This window comes from Myotis yumanensis, unplaced genomic scaffold, assembly GCF_028538775.1.
Source record: "Myotis yumanensis isolate MYYU_CA2020_CCGP unplaced genomic scaffold, mMyoYum1.0.hap1 SCAF_8, whole genome shotgun sequence".
In the NCBI taxonomy this organism is placed as follows: Eukaryota; Metazoa; Chordata; class Mammalia; order Chiroptera; family Vespertilionidae; genus Myotis; species Myotis yumanensis.
The window spans coordinates 43,261,887-43,279,223 of NW_027223759.1; the positions used below are offsets into that span (position 1 = coordinate 43,261,887).

General features: G+C 42.8%; 1 protein-coding gene across 4 annotated transcripts in view; it reads left to right on the forward strand.

Moving 5' to 3' along the window:
- The window catches only part of WIPF1 (WAS/WASL interacting protein family member 1), a 113,742-nt gene that overhangs the window by 38,197 nt on the left and 58,208 nt on the right, over nt 1-17,337 (forward strand). The window contains exon 1 of one of the 4 annotated variants that reach the window (XM_070422723.1): nt 4,407-4,513. The exons of 2 other annotated variants lie outside the window; for them this stretch is intronic. The gene's annotated coding sequence lies outside the window, so the exon portion shown is untranslated. Of the gene's footprint in view, nt 1-4,406; nt 4,514-17,337 lie in introns of those variants that run through there. One more of the 4 variants, XM_070422721.1, reaches the window with a different exon arrangement.

The window sequence follows — 17,337 nt, forward strand, 5'->3', positions numbered from 1 at the left end:
AATTCTTGGCTCAAACAGTAAATCACTACTCAAATATAGACTATTTCAAAATTAACAATGAGAATACAATGCATTGCCATGTGTGGTACAGGATTAAAAGTATACTTAGATAAAAAGTTAAGACTTTTATTCAAAAGGACTGAAAAGAAACAAAGTGAGTTTGTAACAAGAAGCTAATAAATGAAAAACAAAACAAGACAAAGTCAGTGGAGGGAAATAAAAAATGTAAATTAATTACCTTTATTACAAAAATTACAGTTTTTTTCTAATAAATTAGAAAAATAGACTGACAATAAGGCGGAAGTGCAGGGTTTATGGGAAAGCTGCTGGAATGAGCTTGGAAAGCTGAGGTAATGGTGTGAAGGAAACTGTCCCTGTCCTTAATTGCCACTTAGGTTTGATTGAGGTGAAAAGTATGTGCAGAAAATAATTAGAGAGCAGGACTACATTCAATAAAGTGCCTGTTTGTGAGTGGTAGATGGTAAACCTATGACCACAAAGAGCAGCAGCAGACTCTGCGTGTCTGGTGTCAGGCAGAGCTGAATTTGCACATTGGCTTCAAACTTATCAAAGGGCCCTGGATAGATGATTTAGCCTCTCTAACTTGGTTACCTTTTCTGAAAAGTGGTGACCACAGTACCTACCTCTCAGGATTACCGTGAGAATTAAACAAAAGTACTAATATGGAAAGCATTTAGCTCTGCTCTTGACGTGTGGTAAGGGCTTGGTCAATAGTTTCCTAAGCAAGTCAGTGCAGCATCTCCTGCCAGTCTCTTCTGGGTGTTGGTGAGGTGGTTAGGGCGTTCTCAGTAGCTTAGTACATTTTACCCAGGAGTGAGACAGAAAATAGTGTTTCCAGTAGCTACGTTCCGCCTACCTGGATGAAAAGATTGGCATTATGTCTGTGGCTGTGAGATAGACCCATGGTGAATGGTCAAACAGGACTCTGTCTGTAAAGAGAAAACTTCTATGAAACATGATGCTCCCAAAGCAGTAGCTGGAGAGAAGATCCTGGTCTGTTCTGCCCATCGGCAGTAGTTGGCTTCTCTGGGAACAGCAGAATCCAGGAGTCCTTCCTGGCCTGTAAAGGCTTTTACTCTTCATTAGCAGGAGTGAAATGCCATTCTCACCACCCTTCCGGTGTCAGCAGCAGGATCCTTAGGCATGATGATGGATTCGTGAGAGCTTGAAAGGTAAACATAAAAGGAGTCAGACAGTAAACACAGAAAAAATGGAAAATTTAATGCCCACCTCTTATCTGTATTTAGGACTTGAGAATTTGTGGTTTGAGGCAAAGGTAGAATAGGTATGGGAGTAGATAAAAACCATGGGTTGTTTTAATGTCTGTAGATGCTACACATCAAACCACTTCAACATATGTGTTCGGTAGTGGGAAATCGGTGAAAGTAGCTAATGGATGTCTCTGGTTCAAACAAGAACTAATTGACTGCTCTACTTTCTCCCTTCCCACAACACCATCAACTGTAAGGTGTACCCTCACATTAATGACATATGGAGGAGGGGGAGAGATGTGATTTTAACGTAGGGACTTTGATTTCAGGGATGTTAAAATATGAAGGAGAAAGCATTACCAACAAAAACATGCATCTTGGAATTTCACTCGGTATTTTGGTGTTTTCTCTCTGGTAGAGGCTAGCACTAATTTTATGAAAGCAATAAAAAAATTTTTTTTTACTAATACATGTGGCAGAACTAATGAAAATTAAAGGCAAAGAAAAATTTTTCTCAGGCTCATAGTTATTTTCTTTCATTCTCTTATGAAGAAGGAAAAATCACGGACAGCTGGAGGGGTGCCGCACACAGTGAGACTGGAGCATCTTGTATTGCCAGAACTTAAGGAAGAGCTCACAAGCAAAACACAAAATTGCTAGAAGTATTTCAGAGGAGCCCATGGACCAGCTGAGAGAGCGCCCACTGGCCAAAGGTGGAACAATCTGAACAGCAGAACAGCGTTGAATTATAACCCAAAATAAAAAATAAATGTCCATGAAGCCATGCTGACATAAATAAAAGACTGAATAAACTAAGACGTAGGTAAAAGAGACACATCTTCCATGCAGAAGAATTTCGAATAACTCACATAGATACGCCACCCTCCCGGTTTTCCTTCTAAAGTGTACAGTATGGGAAGGGTGGGGGCCCCTTTACAGAGGAGAAACCTGACACCTACTACCTCGGGCAAGCGAGGCAACATCTACAGTATTAAATTATGTTGGTGATAGATATGCTTGATATGTGATTAAAATGGCACTTTACCTCTGTGGTCTTACTCCAAATAACCCATAACTCCAGTCTTATCATAAGAAAAAAAAAAACACATCAGAAGACAAATCCCAATTGTGGGGCATTCTATAAAATGCCTGACCAGTGCTCAAAACTGTCAAGGTGATCAAAACAAGGAAAGTCTAAGAAACCGGCATAATCACAAGGAGCCTAAGGCGACATGATGACTAAATGTAATGGGATGGGCTCTGGGGACAGAGAAAGACATTGGGGGGGAACTTAGAAAAATCTAAATAAACGATGGGCCTTACTTCATAATAATGCATCAATATTGGTTTATTAATGGCTACTCATATAACATTCTAAAGGTAAGATTTTTAATAGTGAAGAGGGAGACTGTGTGCATAAAGGGTAGGGAGTCTGTATTCTTTATTTTTCTAATAATCTACAACTATTCTAAAAAATAAACCTTATTAAAATTTTTTAAATGCCTAAACAGGAAAAAATAAAAAGGAAGAAGAAGAAGAAGAACCTCATGGACAGGACACCAGGTTAGGGATTTCAAAGGAAAGTTATAAAGCATTTTGTTAAGACATTTAAAAATTCCACGCAGAGCCTGGCTTAAGTAGAGCATATGTAACTGCTTAGTTGAAAAATGGAACTGGCAGCTTCACCCAGAATGTGACACTTCTAAATACGTTCAAATGGAGCCATTATTATTTCTCATCTATGTAGTATTTTGTTTTTGCAAGATGGCAAAATTTCACCATTACTCCTATGCCATGCTTATATCCATCTCGACTCAACCGGCTAATCTAACTGTACAGTTCAATCAGAAAACCAGCCCTCAGTTGTCAGAATGGTAAAACAGTTTTCCGTGTTTTCAAAGCCAGAAATGCAAGCATGCGGTGAGACTTCAAGGATTTACTGTTGTCCAAAGTTCTGACTCTCAGGACTCATTTTCTCACTTGGTGTTCGCACATGGAAAACTTCATTGGGGAATTATAGGGTGACGTTTTCAAGACCTGGAACAGTGAGATTGTCTACAGTTACCTTTCTAAAAACCAAACCAAAAAATCCCTGTAAAAGCATTTGGAAAAAAAAAACTATTCCAGGGAAGCCAAGTATAAACAACTTTGGGGTTTCTGCACTGAGTCAAGCTGTACAAATTGCAGATATTCCCTGGTGCAGGCATCGTTTTACTCCCACACACCACTTCCTACATCCACCAGTCCCAGTGTGTGCGGACCTCCAGAGAGCGAGGGGAGTTTTACAAGGAAAGAGAGCACTCACCACAGGAACAAGGAAACTAGAAAAGGCACCCTGGGCTTCATGCTGGGTCCTGCCTCAGCTCTTCCACACCCCCTTGGAGACAAAAGGGACACATCCAGGCACTCCGCCCCGCTCCCCAATCCCTTGCCAGGCCAGCATCAGGCCCCCATAGCCAGGGCTCACATGCCACCAGGAACCCCCACCATCCCACAGGAAGATGTCAATACCAGCCCTTTGATGAGAAACCAAAGGCTGGCGTATTTGTATTTCGGAGATCAGCAGAAGCCCTAGGGGGCATAGAGTATGGTGACTTTGCGGAACCAAGAATTAGGACACGCTGTTTGACAGCAGGACTGATTCGATTGGACGTGAACTTGAGACTGTCCCAGGAAATTCCGGGTGTCCCTGCAGGATCCAGAGATGTGAGCTGAGCCCTGGGTGTCCTCCCCTGTGGTGGCGCCCTTACCAGGGCAGCCCGGGGACAGCCCGGGCACATGCCACCCGCCCTTCCTCATCCTCCCTCTTCTGCTGGAGGGCAGTGGCCCAGGCCTGGACCCATGACAGGGACAGGCGAGCACCCAGCTCCGCTGAGCGGCCCACCCCTTCTCAGCTGCCTCCCCGACCCCAAGAAGGGGAACCCCTGGAACCCAAGAGTCTGCCTCTCCCTTTCCCCGCTCCCTCCTTGGGGAGTCACCAGTGCCAGGAGCACAGACAGTGAGTGCTCTCCCGCCGCCTCCCAGGCGCAGCTCCTCCACCTGTGCCTGGGGAAGCCTGCAACTACCTTTGGGGTAGACAACCCTGTCTGTGGACGCGGGTTCCCCAGTGTGGAGCAAGCAGCGAGAGGGTGTTACCACATGGCCCTGACCGCGGAGAGAGGCAGTCAAAGAAGGTGCAGTGAGGAAGTGTAGTGTCACATGCAGCGCTCACAGGAAACGGGCCAGCAGCTAACACGGGAACTTGAGAACGGGGTCGTTTGCAGCCGATTAAAACAACACAGGTTAGTGCTCCCCCCGCCCCCGAAAAAAATCTTTCATAGCCACTCTGAAATGCCTACCCGGCTCTCTTTCCTGAGCTGCCTTTATTTTTGTAATGGGAGGTAACCGCTCTGGCTTTGAATGGAACAGCCACACGTTGTTAGGGGAACACGCATCCAGCCATTATTGTGAAAAGGAAATCCACGTCTCTTGCTGCCCTGCTTGGAACTTCTGCGCCTTTAAAAAACAAGCCTTGAGATGTGCACTCAATAACTTACTTTGCGGAATTCAGCTAAGCCTCTGCTCCTGTTCACCTATCAGCATAAGTCCGCGGTGGGACGAATCAGCTCCTGTTTGCAGGCGGATCCGGGTGTTCAAAGGGCTGCAGAGCAGGGATATTGTGGGTAGAATCATGCTGCAAAGGTTTGTTGTTTGGGGCGAACTTTTCATCTGGTAGAGAAGAATCTTTTGGCTTTGTTAAAATATGTGAAAATACTTTCTCGTGTCTTTATACATTCTTAAGTTCCCCTTTCTATTTTTTCTGCCCTCTTTCTTCCTTTTTTCCTTTCCTTCTTGTACTGACACACACGGGGAGCAGCCAAGAGGCCGGGCAGCTTGAACGTGAGATGAGGAAGTCCCCTGCAGTGTAAGAAGGCGCCCAGCCTGGGCTGGGGCTGTGCGGGGCCTGAGGGAGCCTGGAGGTCTGGCTGTTGTGTTTTCAGCTCCTGCTTCCCATGTAAAGAAAGATTTGAAGAGTCTAGAGAAGAGCCTGAGACCTAGGTCAAGGGTTGGAAATTAGAGCCCAGAAACAGCGGAAGGGCCCAAGATTATTCTTCCTGGGGCCACGAGGGACAGTTGAATTAAGAACTTCAAGTCAATGAAAGGTCCCTACACAAACCTGATGCTTGCGGACCTATCGGAGGAAGGAATCTGTCTCAAATTTGAGTTAGAAGAAGGAAGTGACTATATTCTTGGACTATGTTAAGGACTAGAACAGGTTAGCCAGAGAGGATGGTGAGTTGTGGTTTTTTTTTTTTTCTGGGCATTTTTGAAAACAGAGACTTCTTCTGTGGCTCTGTGGATGTGTTGGTAGAGCAGGGTTCCTCAAACTTTTTAAACAGGGGGCCAGTTCACTGTCCCTCAGACCGTTGGAGGGCCGGACTATAGTTTAAAAAAAAACCATGAACAAATTCCTATGCACACTGCACATATCTTATTTTGAAGTAAAAAAACAAAACGGGAACAAATACAGTATTTGTATTTGCATGTGGCCCGCGGGGCCGTAGTTTGAGGGCCCCTGTGCTAGAGGCTGGGAGAGGGATGGAGAGAAGGGACCAGGACTGGTTGCTTCTCGTTCTATCTTTTCAGGCCATAGTGTTTCAGTGTCTGGACAGAAAAACAAGGACGGAGGGGTGAGGGGTAAATGGACTCACATGTTGTTTACACCCCAGTCAGGCAAAATCACCAGGAGAGTGATGAAAGAGAACAATCATTGTTTATTTTGTCCTCGGATTGCCACATTTTTCATGTTTTACTACCATGTTGTGTAAGAAAATGGAGAGGAAGTGGACAGAATCAGGGAGGATCCTAAGTTGGGGATCACAGGCCAAGTGGTTTCAGAAACCCTGCACTGGGTCGACTGAGGCAGCCACGTTCCCATGGGGGAGGTGGTGAAGGGGAGATCGGAGTTTTTTGGTATTTGGAACCCTTTGCATGAAGCAATGTTCCCCTGGAGGAAACATAGGGGAGCTGCAGGGGGCAGGTCTCTTGCACGAGGCGCCAGGAGCGCCCCTGAGCACCCCACAGGCCTACAGCTCAGAGGAGGCCCGTCATCCCTAGAAGGAGCTCCTCTTTCGGTTTTGTTTTGCTGTTTTGCTCTTTTTCATTGGTCATAGAGCTTTGTTGTTCAGGAATTTTCGTATTTAGCTCATGTGCTGCTCATAGTAGAAAAGGGTTTTCTATTTTGCTAAAATGCTTTCCAGATGGACCTGATGTTTTTTGTAAATGCATCCTTCCAAAAGCTGTTCCCCTTTCTTCTGAGGCATCTGTTCTCTGGGGCCATGTCTCACCCCCTTCTCCAGCTTCCCACCTTCACTGTGTTCCTTTGTGTTTGAGATGCAAGAAGACAGATTTATAGAGTGTCATTATTACACAATGCCTGTTTCCCAGACCTGGAAGTGGATTCTGGAAGAAAAGAAAAAAAAAAAAAAAAGAAGACAGGGAATGGGCAGAAGGAGGTAAATCATGGGGGATAATGGAGAGCAACTGGAATATTAATCTCACATGTAAGTTTTAGACAGGAATTACTTCCAACTTGAATACTGAGTTCAGTTTGAAAGTCAAAAGTAGAAAGAGATAAATGGTCACCTTTTAGCTAGAGAAAAAGTGGTGAATTTTATGGGGCATGTTACTGAATTCTCTAAATAAGAAGGAGGAAGGGGGCTGATGTTGCAAATCTCTCTTCTCCTGGACCTTGACATATAGGCAGGCCCCTTCTCCCCAAAACCCCAGAGTCAGCATCCACCAGTGTTTAGGTGGCCTGGGTGTTAGAGGGATGAAATGATACCTCATCATTTCATCCCTCTAGCATTCATGCTGGGAGGGAAAAAGAAAATAAAACTCTGACGAGTGCAACTTTTACCATGAAGTTCATCCTGGGCCATCTTTTTTAGTTGACATCAGCAAGTCTGGAGGCCCAGCTCTCTGGACTCCTCAGAGAGAAGCCCCTGGCCATGTGTAAGGCCATCATGCTGAGAAATACAGGGAGTCGTAGTTTGTTTTTTAAATTGTGATAAAATACACATAACATAAAATTTATCGTCTTAACCATGAAGTGTGTAGTTCAGTACTGTTAAATACATTCACATTGTTGTACCACCAATCTCCAGAACTTTTCCATCTTGCAAAATGAACAGAGAGCCATTCATCAACTCTCCCTTTCCTTCTCCTCCAACCTCTGGCAACCCTGTTGTACTTTCTGTTTGAGTTTGACTACTCTAAGTACCGCATGTGAGTGGAATCATATGGGGTGGCCAAAAGTAGGTGTACAGTTGTGATTATACAAAACACAGAGTTTATTCTTGTGTTATTATTTAGAAATTTGTGCAAAGGGGCTCAGCCCTTGCAGTCCTGGCTGCCCTGGCCAGCCCTCACAGCCCCTCGCAGCCTTGGCCGGCCCTCGAAGCCCTGGCTTCGTCTGGAAGGTCGTTCGGATGGTCATTCTGCTGTTTGGTCTAATTAGCATATTAGCTCTTTATTATATAGGATTATTATATTATTTTCCATATGAACAACTGCGGACCTACTTTTGCCCACCCCTGTATAGTATTTGTCTTCTAGTAACTTCTTTATTTCACTTAGCATAATGTCCTCAGGGTTCACCCATGTTGTAGCCCACGTGCCAGAATTTCCTTCATCTTCAGGGCTAAATAACATTCCATTATATGTATATACCACATTTTCTTTATCCATTTATCTGTGGATGACACTTGGGTTATTTCTACCCTTGGATATTGTGAACAAGGCTGCTGTGAACATGGCCATACAAATATCTCTTTGAGATCCTGCTTTATTCTTTTGGGTACATACCCAGAAGTGGAATTTCTGGATCATGTGGGAATTCTATTTTTAATTTTTGAGGAACTGACATACTGTTTTCCATAGCAGCTGCACCATTTTACATTCCCACCAACAGTGCATAAGGGTTCTAATTTCTCCACATCCTAGACTATACTTGTTATTTTGTTGTTTTGTAGCAGCCATCCTAATGGGTAAATGATGATATCTCATTTTAATTTGCATGTCCCTAATAATTAGTGATGTTGAGTATCTGTTTATACTATGGTTGACCATTTGTGTATCTTCTTTGGAGAAATGTCTGTTCAAGTCTCTTGCCCATTTTTTTAATGACGTTATTTGGATTTTTGGTGTTGAGCTGTAGGAGTTCTTTATTCTAGATATTAAGGAACCATAGATTTTTAATAAATATATATTTTATTGATTTTTTACAGAGAAGAAGGGAGAGGGACAGAGAGTTAGAAATCAATGAGAGAGAAACATCGATCAGCTGCCTCCTGCACACACCCCACTGGGGATATGCCCGCAACCAACGTACATGTCCTTGACCAGAATCGAACCTGGGACCTTTCAGTCCACAGGCTAACGCTCTATCCACTAAGCCAAACCGGTTAGGGCCATAGATTTTTTTTAAAGCTTTTATTAAGTTTTATCTTTTGGTTGTTGTAGTTAATCCTCACCCAAGGATATTTTTTCATTGATTTCCAAAGAGAGAAGAAGGGACAGGTAGAGACAGAGATAGAGAAACATCAATGTGAGAGGGACACATTGATTGGTTGCCTCCCACACGCACCCCGGCCAGGGCCAGGGATCGAGCCTGCAACTGAAGCACATGCCCTTGACTGGAATCAAGCCCAGGACCCTTCAGTCTGTGGACTGACACTGTATCCACTGAGCCAAACTGGATGGGATCCTTACATTTTTTTTTAAAGTATTGAATATTAAGGTTCTAATGTCCACATTATTTGCTACTAGCTGGTTACCTCCTGTGGTTTATAGCTGTGAAAAGAGCATGAGTTTCAATAATATGTGTGTGTGTTTTCAGCAATATATTTTTATCTTGACCCTAAAGTGCTACACAAAAATCTTAGTCATTTTCAGGTTATAAGCAATTCAGTTTTCAATAGCTTACAAAGGCAAAGGGAAGGGAAGAGAAGAGATAGCTGGAGATGTTTTTTATTCCTTCTATGTAACTTTTTTGGTTATATAAACTTCAAGAAAAAGCCTTACCTGGATTCTGTTGACTAAAGCCAGACTTCATACAGAAATAAACATACTTTCTGAGAATCATCCAGTAATTATGTCTTCTTATACCACCCTCCCTCCAAACCTGCAGACTTCAAGGTAACTCAGATCATAAGATCATTGTCACTTTCCTTTGTGAACACCTCAAACAAAATGTTATATTTTGCTTTTAAGGAGTAAGAGGAAGAGGACTTGGGCTGTTGTCCCAGGAAAAGGAGCAAGAACAGTGTGATTCCTCTGGAGGTGCGGGCATGCTGTTTGTTTAGATTGCAGATTTTTCTGGAAGGAAATGGTGGGGAAGCTGTGATGGAAGTTTGACACAGTGCAGTGTGGTTTTATTTTGGTGGAGGTGCTGTCTTCTAAATAAATATTATTAAGGCTCATTTACACTTATTAATTCTCTGTTACACTTCCAGTGAAGGGATTGCCTTATGCCTGATTGGTTTTTTACTCTGCCATTTCAATTTCCCTCCACTTCTTCAGAAATGTATTGTTTAAAAAAAGGCTTTCCAGAAAAAGCCTCTTAGTGTCTCCCCCACTACCACAAAAAAAGGGGTGGGGGAGCATCAGAAAATGTCAAGAACAGTTGCATTTGTTTGTTTGTTTATTAAAGGATGGAGAAAAGCTTTTCCTTAAAAAGAATAAACTGGGAAAAGATGAGTCTTCAAAGTAGAATCCTGTTATGCTGCAACAAACCAAATGTAAGAGCCGCCTAGTCCTAGCTTATGTGACATCCTATGTCAGTTTCACCAGGAGGTGTTCATATACCACTAACACTGTAATTTCTCAATACTAATTAGAAGTTACTGCTTTGAGACTGTCTAGCTGGCTACCTACTAGGGTGTCTGTTTTGGTACTTTCTGATGAATTAGGCTTCCTTTCTACTTTTGTTTGTGTCTGGATTTTAATAATATATTTTAAGTTCACTCATTGTATTGGTTTATAATCCTGTGTGGCTTAAAAACAGAGTCCTTTTTTATAGTAGGATACATGTTTGCACGCACATGCATGTGTGCACACACAAAAATATATATCTCTTAATGGGGGAAATTCCACGGACCGCTGGTGGTCCGTGAGGTATGAAAAGGTTGGCGACCGCTGGTTTAAAGAAACCTTTGGAGCAGCGGTCGCTAACTGGTGGTCCGTGGACCACTGATGGTCCATGAGGTCCAAAAGGTTGGTGATGGCTGCTTTAGGGCATACGCCTCCTCAATTAAAGGTCGTGAGATAATACCTTGGAATCTACCATTATTTGGAATATGCTGCTAACTGCAGACTAGGAGGTTTTGCATATATCATACCTATAGATTCGTTGGGAGGGTTTGCCTGTGGATTGCTATTCTTTCAGTAAATCACTGACTTCTTAAATGGTGATTTGGAGCATCTTCTTTTATTTCCATGGCAGCTATGGAAAGATTTGTTCTCCCTTAAAGGCTTAGGGACCTGTAGAATGATCTTGACTCCTAAAAACTGGGTGTGGGACCAACAGAGTTGCTGCCCAATACCTCAGCAGCTTGCTACGCAGAAGGCCGCGTGGAGAGAGCTGTGAAAGGGAATTAGAGTTCCAACTCTGCCTTCTCGATGTGGTGCGACTTCTCGGGAAAGTCCCAGTTCCAGAAGTCATTTAACCAAATGAACATTCTTGATGAACTGCCACCAGGGCTTGGCCTAAAACCTCTTTCAAAGCGAACAACATGTGCCTTCACTTTTTTTTCTCTTCTTCCCTCTGTATTTTCTCTTATTTCTTCACTCCTGCCATTTCGTGCCCCTCACCTCGTGAAAATTTGACCAGAATTCACCTGCGTGGACTGCATGCTTCCTCAGCCAACCTTGTCTCTAAGCTTTTTGTTTCTCTTCTCCCGAGCATTGAGTAACCTTCCTTGCAAAACAGAAACAAATCAAGGCTGATGAGCATAATTACTGGTATAAAAATGCTTGAAAGGTTTTATGTAGGAAAAATAATTTTGGAAGGAAAATAATGTTGTAAGCTAGATCCTGACGAATCAGGAAGGGTGATAATTTACTTTTTAAAACTTACTTTAAGGATTCATAAGGAGGAGCAGTAGGAAAAAGGGAATTGAAAAGGCCAGAGGATAATTTGCTCTAAAAGACAAAAATGTTAGGTTATTCAAAAAATATTTTTTTCTCCTACTTTGGTGCCAGGAACATCTGGCCTTGGGAAAAGTTTCGGAAAGAGGCTCTCAGAGGCTCTCAGAGGCTGTTGTCATTATTTAAACCTTAAAGAGGTAGGTGGAAAATAGAATCCTGGGTTTTTAGAAATAGAAGGGAACTTCAAGGTTCAATCCCCTCATTATTTGGAAATTGAGACTCAGAAAGGTTAGGTGATTTTTCTTGGTCCAAATAACTAATTAGTGATACTAGTGGGTGCAGACCAAGGCTTCTAACACCAGCCTGGGTCACCAGCTACAGTGTTGAGGGGTCCCGAGGACTTGGAATCTAGATACAGGTGCCCTCGGGTATCTACAGAGGCTAGAGCCATGCATAATGGGAGTAAACCAAGAGACTGAGGAGTTTATGAATTCCCAGAACTCCAGCTAAGTGATCGCTACTCAATTCCTGGGAGACAGCACAGCAATATGGGGATAATACAGGGGTGGACAAAAGTAGGTTTATAATTGTTCATATGGGAAATAATGCAATAATCAATAAATGATTATATATATGGCTAATATGCTAAGTGTCCAACCGTTCAACTGTTCGACCAGTAGCTATGATGTGCACTGACCACCGGTGGGCAGACGCTCAATGCACAGGCATGGAAACATGGAACAGACTGATGAATCTCAGAGAGAAGGGGGGAGAGGGGAGGGCGGGAAGAGATCAACCAAAGATCTTATATGCATACTAGAGGCCCGATGCACAAAATTCGTGCAAGGGGCTCGGTCCTCACAGCCCGACTACCTTGGCCCTCGCTTATTTATCTATATATATAAAAAGCTAAGTGACCAACTGTCCACCCGTCTGTCTGTCCATCTGACTGGTTGGTACATATGCTGCGCACTGTACCAACCAGTTCCTGGCTGAGGAAGCATGCAGTCCATGCTTGCGCATGTATGATACATATAAAGCTCTCGCTGGCGCCAATCACATGCATGTGTTTTGATCTGTCATTGTCTATCGTGAATTTGGTTGTTTTTGTTGACATTCTGAAGCTGAAAGAAAGCGGCATCGTCATAAAAATATATCTAAACATGCGATTCTTTGTCCTAAAAATGAGCACATTCATAAATTAAATGAAGAAATTTTGGATATACTCAATGGAGGTTTTCACACCTATTTGAGTGATGATGCCATCAATTCAACGGATGATGCCAAAAAGGAAAATTTTCCCATAGGATTTCTTAATAGTATTGCTCCTTCGGGAAAGCTGTGTCATAAATTAAAATTGAAAGTAGGTGCAATCATCATGCTACTGAGAAATCTTAATAGTAAATGGGGTCTTTGTAATGGTACTATTATTTATTACTAAAAGATTGAGACCTAACATAATCGAAGCTGAAGTATTAACAGGATCTGTGGAAGGAGAGGTTGTTCTGATTCCAAGAATTGATTTGTCCCTGTCTGACAGTGGCCTCCCATTTAAATTAATTCAAAGACAGTTTCCCATGATGCCAGCATTTGCGATGACTATTAATAAATCACAAGGGCCGAAGCCGGTTTGGCTCAGTGGATAGAGCGTTGGCCTGTGGACTCAAAGGTCCCAGGTTCGGTTCTGGTCAAGGGCATGTGCCTGGGTTGTGGGCACATCCCCAGTGGGAGATGTGCAGGAGGCGGCTCATTGATGTTTCTCTCTCATCGATGTTTCTGACTCTCTGTCTCTCTCCCTTCCTCTCTGTAGAGAATCAATAAAATATATTTTTTAAAAAATAAATAAATAAATAAATCACAAGGACAAACTCTAGACAGAGTAGGAATATTCCAACCTGAACCCATTTTTGGACATGATCAGTTATATGTTGCTTTCTCTTGAGTTCGAAGAGCATGTGACATTAAAGTTGTAACTACTTCATCACCACATGGGGAATTAGTCAAGCACTCTGAAAGTGTGGCATACAGGGAGATATTAGAATAAGTTTAATCAATTTATCAGTCATTGTTTTTATCAATGTTATTTTTATATCATGTTTTTGTTGTTTTCATATCATGTTTTCATTGTTTTTATGTCATTTTTTATTGTTTTTATTTCATGTCTTTGTTGTTATATCATGTTGCTAATGTTTATTTATTAATCAATTTATATAATATTTTCATATACATTTTACTAATTTTTTTCATCTCATACACTTCTATTAGAGAGAAAGGGTGAATGGTGATATTAATATATTTCTTCTAATTAATTTCCTCTCAATGTGCACAAATCTGTGCACTAATCCTATATATAAAAGGATAATATGCAAATCAACCAAACGGTGGAACAACCAGTCGCTATGACTCACACTGACCACCAGGGGGCAGGCACTCAATGCAGGAGCTGCCCCCTGGTGGTCAGTGCACTCCCACAAGGGGAGTGCCGCTCAGCCAGAAGCCCTGGTGGGGAGTGGGCCTAAGCCGGCAGTCGGACATCCCCTGAGGGCTCCCGGACTGCGAGAGGGTGCAGGCCAGGCTGAGGGATCCCCCTCCTGAGTGCACAAATGTCGTGCACTGGGCCTCTAGTACAAGAATAAACTCTGTGTTTTGTGTACACACAAGTGTAAACCTACTTTTGCCCAACCCCTGCATTATACGTAGACACCTAATTCATCCTACCTGGAGAAAGTTTGTGTGTAATGAATGGTGATGGTCGGAGCAAAGAAGAGGATAACTCAGAGAGGAAACTTCCAGTGGCTGTCCAGGATTGGCCAGGAAGAGTGAACATGCATTGAGAGGAGTTGTCCAGTGTGAAGTGTCAAGATTAAGTAGCCCTCAAGAGGTTTCTCCATCCTTAGCTGTGATTCCAAGGTCCCTGAACCACATTCTGAACACTAAATCAGCTTCCTGGGTACCATTATCTCGGAAGAATGTATTCTGGACAATGGACACTGTCATTAGAAATGACATCATTTGTGAGTTTTTATATGCTCAGCAGCCTCTTATAAATTTGTGTTGTGGGTCAGTCATGCTGGGTCTGGCTCCCAGATAAAAGGGAAGTTTAGGGCCTCTGACAAAGTCCCCGTGCTGGAAGTGTGGCAATCTACCCCTTCCCGGGATGCCACTCTTAGGGGGTCTTTCCTGGATAAACAACAGCCTCTCCTTCATCAGTCCTCTTCAAAATACCACACGCATTATAAGAAGGAGGAAATGATATAATATGTGGGTCCTACTCCTGTATATTACAATGTCCTTTTTGGACAATGGATGTTTCATGTGGGGTGTGTGTGTGTGTGTGTGTGTGTGTGTGTGTGTGTTTATTTTGGTTATTGTTTGCTTGCTTTTTAGCATTTTCTCTTAATCCAGAAATATTTATTGAGTGCCTTCCATGTGGAGCATACATTTTAGTTGGAGGACTTGGACAATAACAAGAAACCCAATAGAATAGTCTGTTCTGTTATGTAGTGTGCTACAAGGTTAGAAAGTCGTAGGTATGATGGAAGAAGAAGTACGGCGGGGAAAGGAAGAGCAGCAATGCAGTGGTGGATGTGGGTTTAAGAGGGGTGACTGTGGAGAGGGTGGCATTTGAGAGAAGACTTGGAAGAGGTGAGAATACTTGCAGATACCGTGGGGCAGCGGTTCTCAACCTGTGGGTCGCGACCCCTTTTGGGATCGAACGACCCTTTCACGGGCGTCGCCTAAGACCATCGGAAAACACATATTGAACATATAATTACATATTGTTTTTGCGATTAATCACTATGCTTTAATTATGTTCAATTTGTAACAATGAAAATACATCCTGCATATCAGATATTTACATTACGATTCATAACAGTAGCAAAATTACAGGTATGAAGTAGCAACAAAAATAATTTTATGGTTGGGGGTCACCACAACATGAAGAACTGTATTAAAGGGTCGTGGCATTAGGAAGGTTGAGAACCACTGCCTTGGGGAAAACACAGGGCTGGAGGCAGGAGCATGCCTGGCATAGTCCAGGAATAACAAGGAGCCAGTGTGACTAGGACAGAGTAAGTGAGGAGGAGAGAAGTAGGAAGCATGATCCTGGAGGGCTGGTGGGACTCTGACTTTCACGCAGCGTGAGAGGGGGCTTTGGGAGGACACTGAGCAAAGGAGAGAGGAGGACCTGGCTTTACATTGAAAGGGTCTGTCTGGCTATTATATTGAGTAGAAACTGCAGGAGAGAAAGTGAAGAGAGAGACCGGGTAAGAGGCTGGTCCTCCGGCGAGAGACGATGGTGCCTTGACCAGGTGGCAGCAATAGAGGTGGTTGAGGAGTAAATAGTCTGGTTATTTTGAAGGTAGAATCAACAAAATCATTGGTTTGAACAATAATAAATGCAAGAGGGGAGTCAAGGAAGACTCCAAGGATTTTGGTCTAACCAAAGAAAAAATGGAAATGCCATCAAACTGAGATGGGGAAGGTGGTACGTAGAGCAAGTGGGGGTGGAGGAGAGCTACGTGGAGTTTAGTTTGGGATATGTTGTCTGAGATGTCTGTTAGACATGACACGGAAATATCAAGTAGGCAGTTGCATAGACATGTCTAAACGCAGGAGTTAGAATCCTAGAAGAAGTTAATCTTTCTTAATGGTCTGAATGATTTAATATTATTCCTAAATACATCTATAGCTTGTAAAACTCCTATCAAAAAACATGCCATGGGCCTCTGCATAAGGACTTATTCACTGACTGATTTCTGGGACTGAAATCAGAGAGACAGTGTTTACCTGTGTAAACAAGAGCAGAAGGGTGAGGATTTTTGTTTTAGGCCTTGCCTTTCACTGCAAAAGCCCCAGTGATTCCATGATTCCTTTTTTTAAGGGGGAAAAATGTTAAGCAAAGTGGGCAAAAGTAAGGTTTTATTTTTTCAAACGCTCAGTATAAACAAATCAAGCTTTTCTGTGTATATACATCATGGCAGTTGAATAAAATATTATGAAGTTATTTTCATATTTTAATATTTATGTAAATATTATCTTAATAATTAAAATTGTATTTATTGTCATTGTTTTTTTTGTTGTTGATAATCCTTACCTGAGGATATTTTTCCCATTGTTTTTTTAGAGAGAGTGGAAGGGAGGGAGAGACAGGAAGAGAGAGAGAGAGAGAAACATCGATGTGAGAGAGCCACATAGACCGGTTGCCTCCTGCACATGCCCTGACCGGGGCTGGAGATCAAACCTGCAATCCGGTATGTGCCTTGACTGGGAATCTAACTTGTGGTCCTTCATGCATGGACCAACGCTCTAACCACTGAGAAACACCAGCCAGCATTTATTGTCATTGAAACAGATGTTAGTTATAAAAAATTAATGAATTAGTCTATACTGGCTATTTTCTTGAGAGAAGGAGGTATGTTATCTTTATTCAGCAGGAAGAACTCTGAGTTCTTATGGGTTGGATCTAAGTCTGTGCAAAACGTACCTTTTGACCTCTAATCTACTTTTTCTCTACTTTTTAGTTAGCCTAAGTAAGCAAAAAGGATCTATTTTTAAAATACCTAAATTGGTACACTGGAATAACACTGGCAGTTCCTACCCCAAACGGAGATGGAAAGTTTTTATTCTCAATCTTATGCTCCGTTCATAAGAAGAGCATCGGTCAAGCTTCTCTCTATCTGATTAGCCCCTCTACCAGCCTCTGAGGCAGGCTCCGAATGAGTCCCCTTCACAGGCGTGGACACTGCCTCCGAGGGACGAAGGGACTGCCCCACAGTTCACAGGGCCAGAACTCGGACCTGGGACAGTCTGCCTCCAAAGCCTGACCTACTCTACTTGTCAGAGCACGGAGCAAAGTAAAACCAACCAGAGCATTCCGGTTACTATTGTAGACCACGAGGCCATGCAGAATGACCCCTTTTATGATAGACCTGAGACATGGGCTCAGTCAGAAACTTCGGGTGGTTGCTAAACC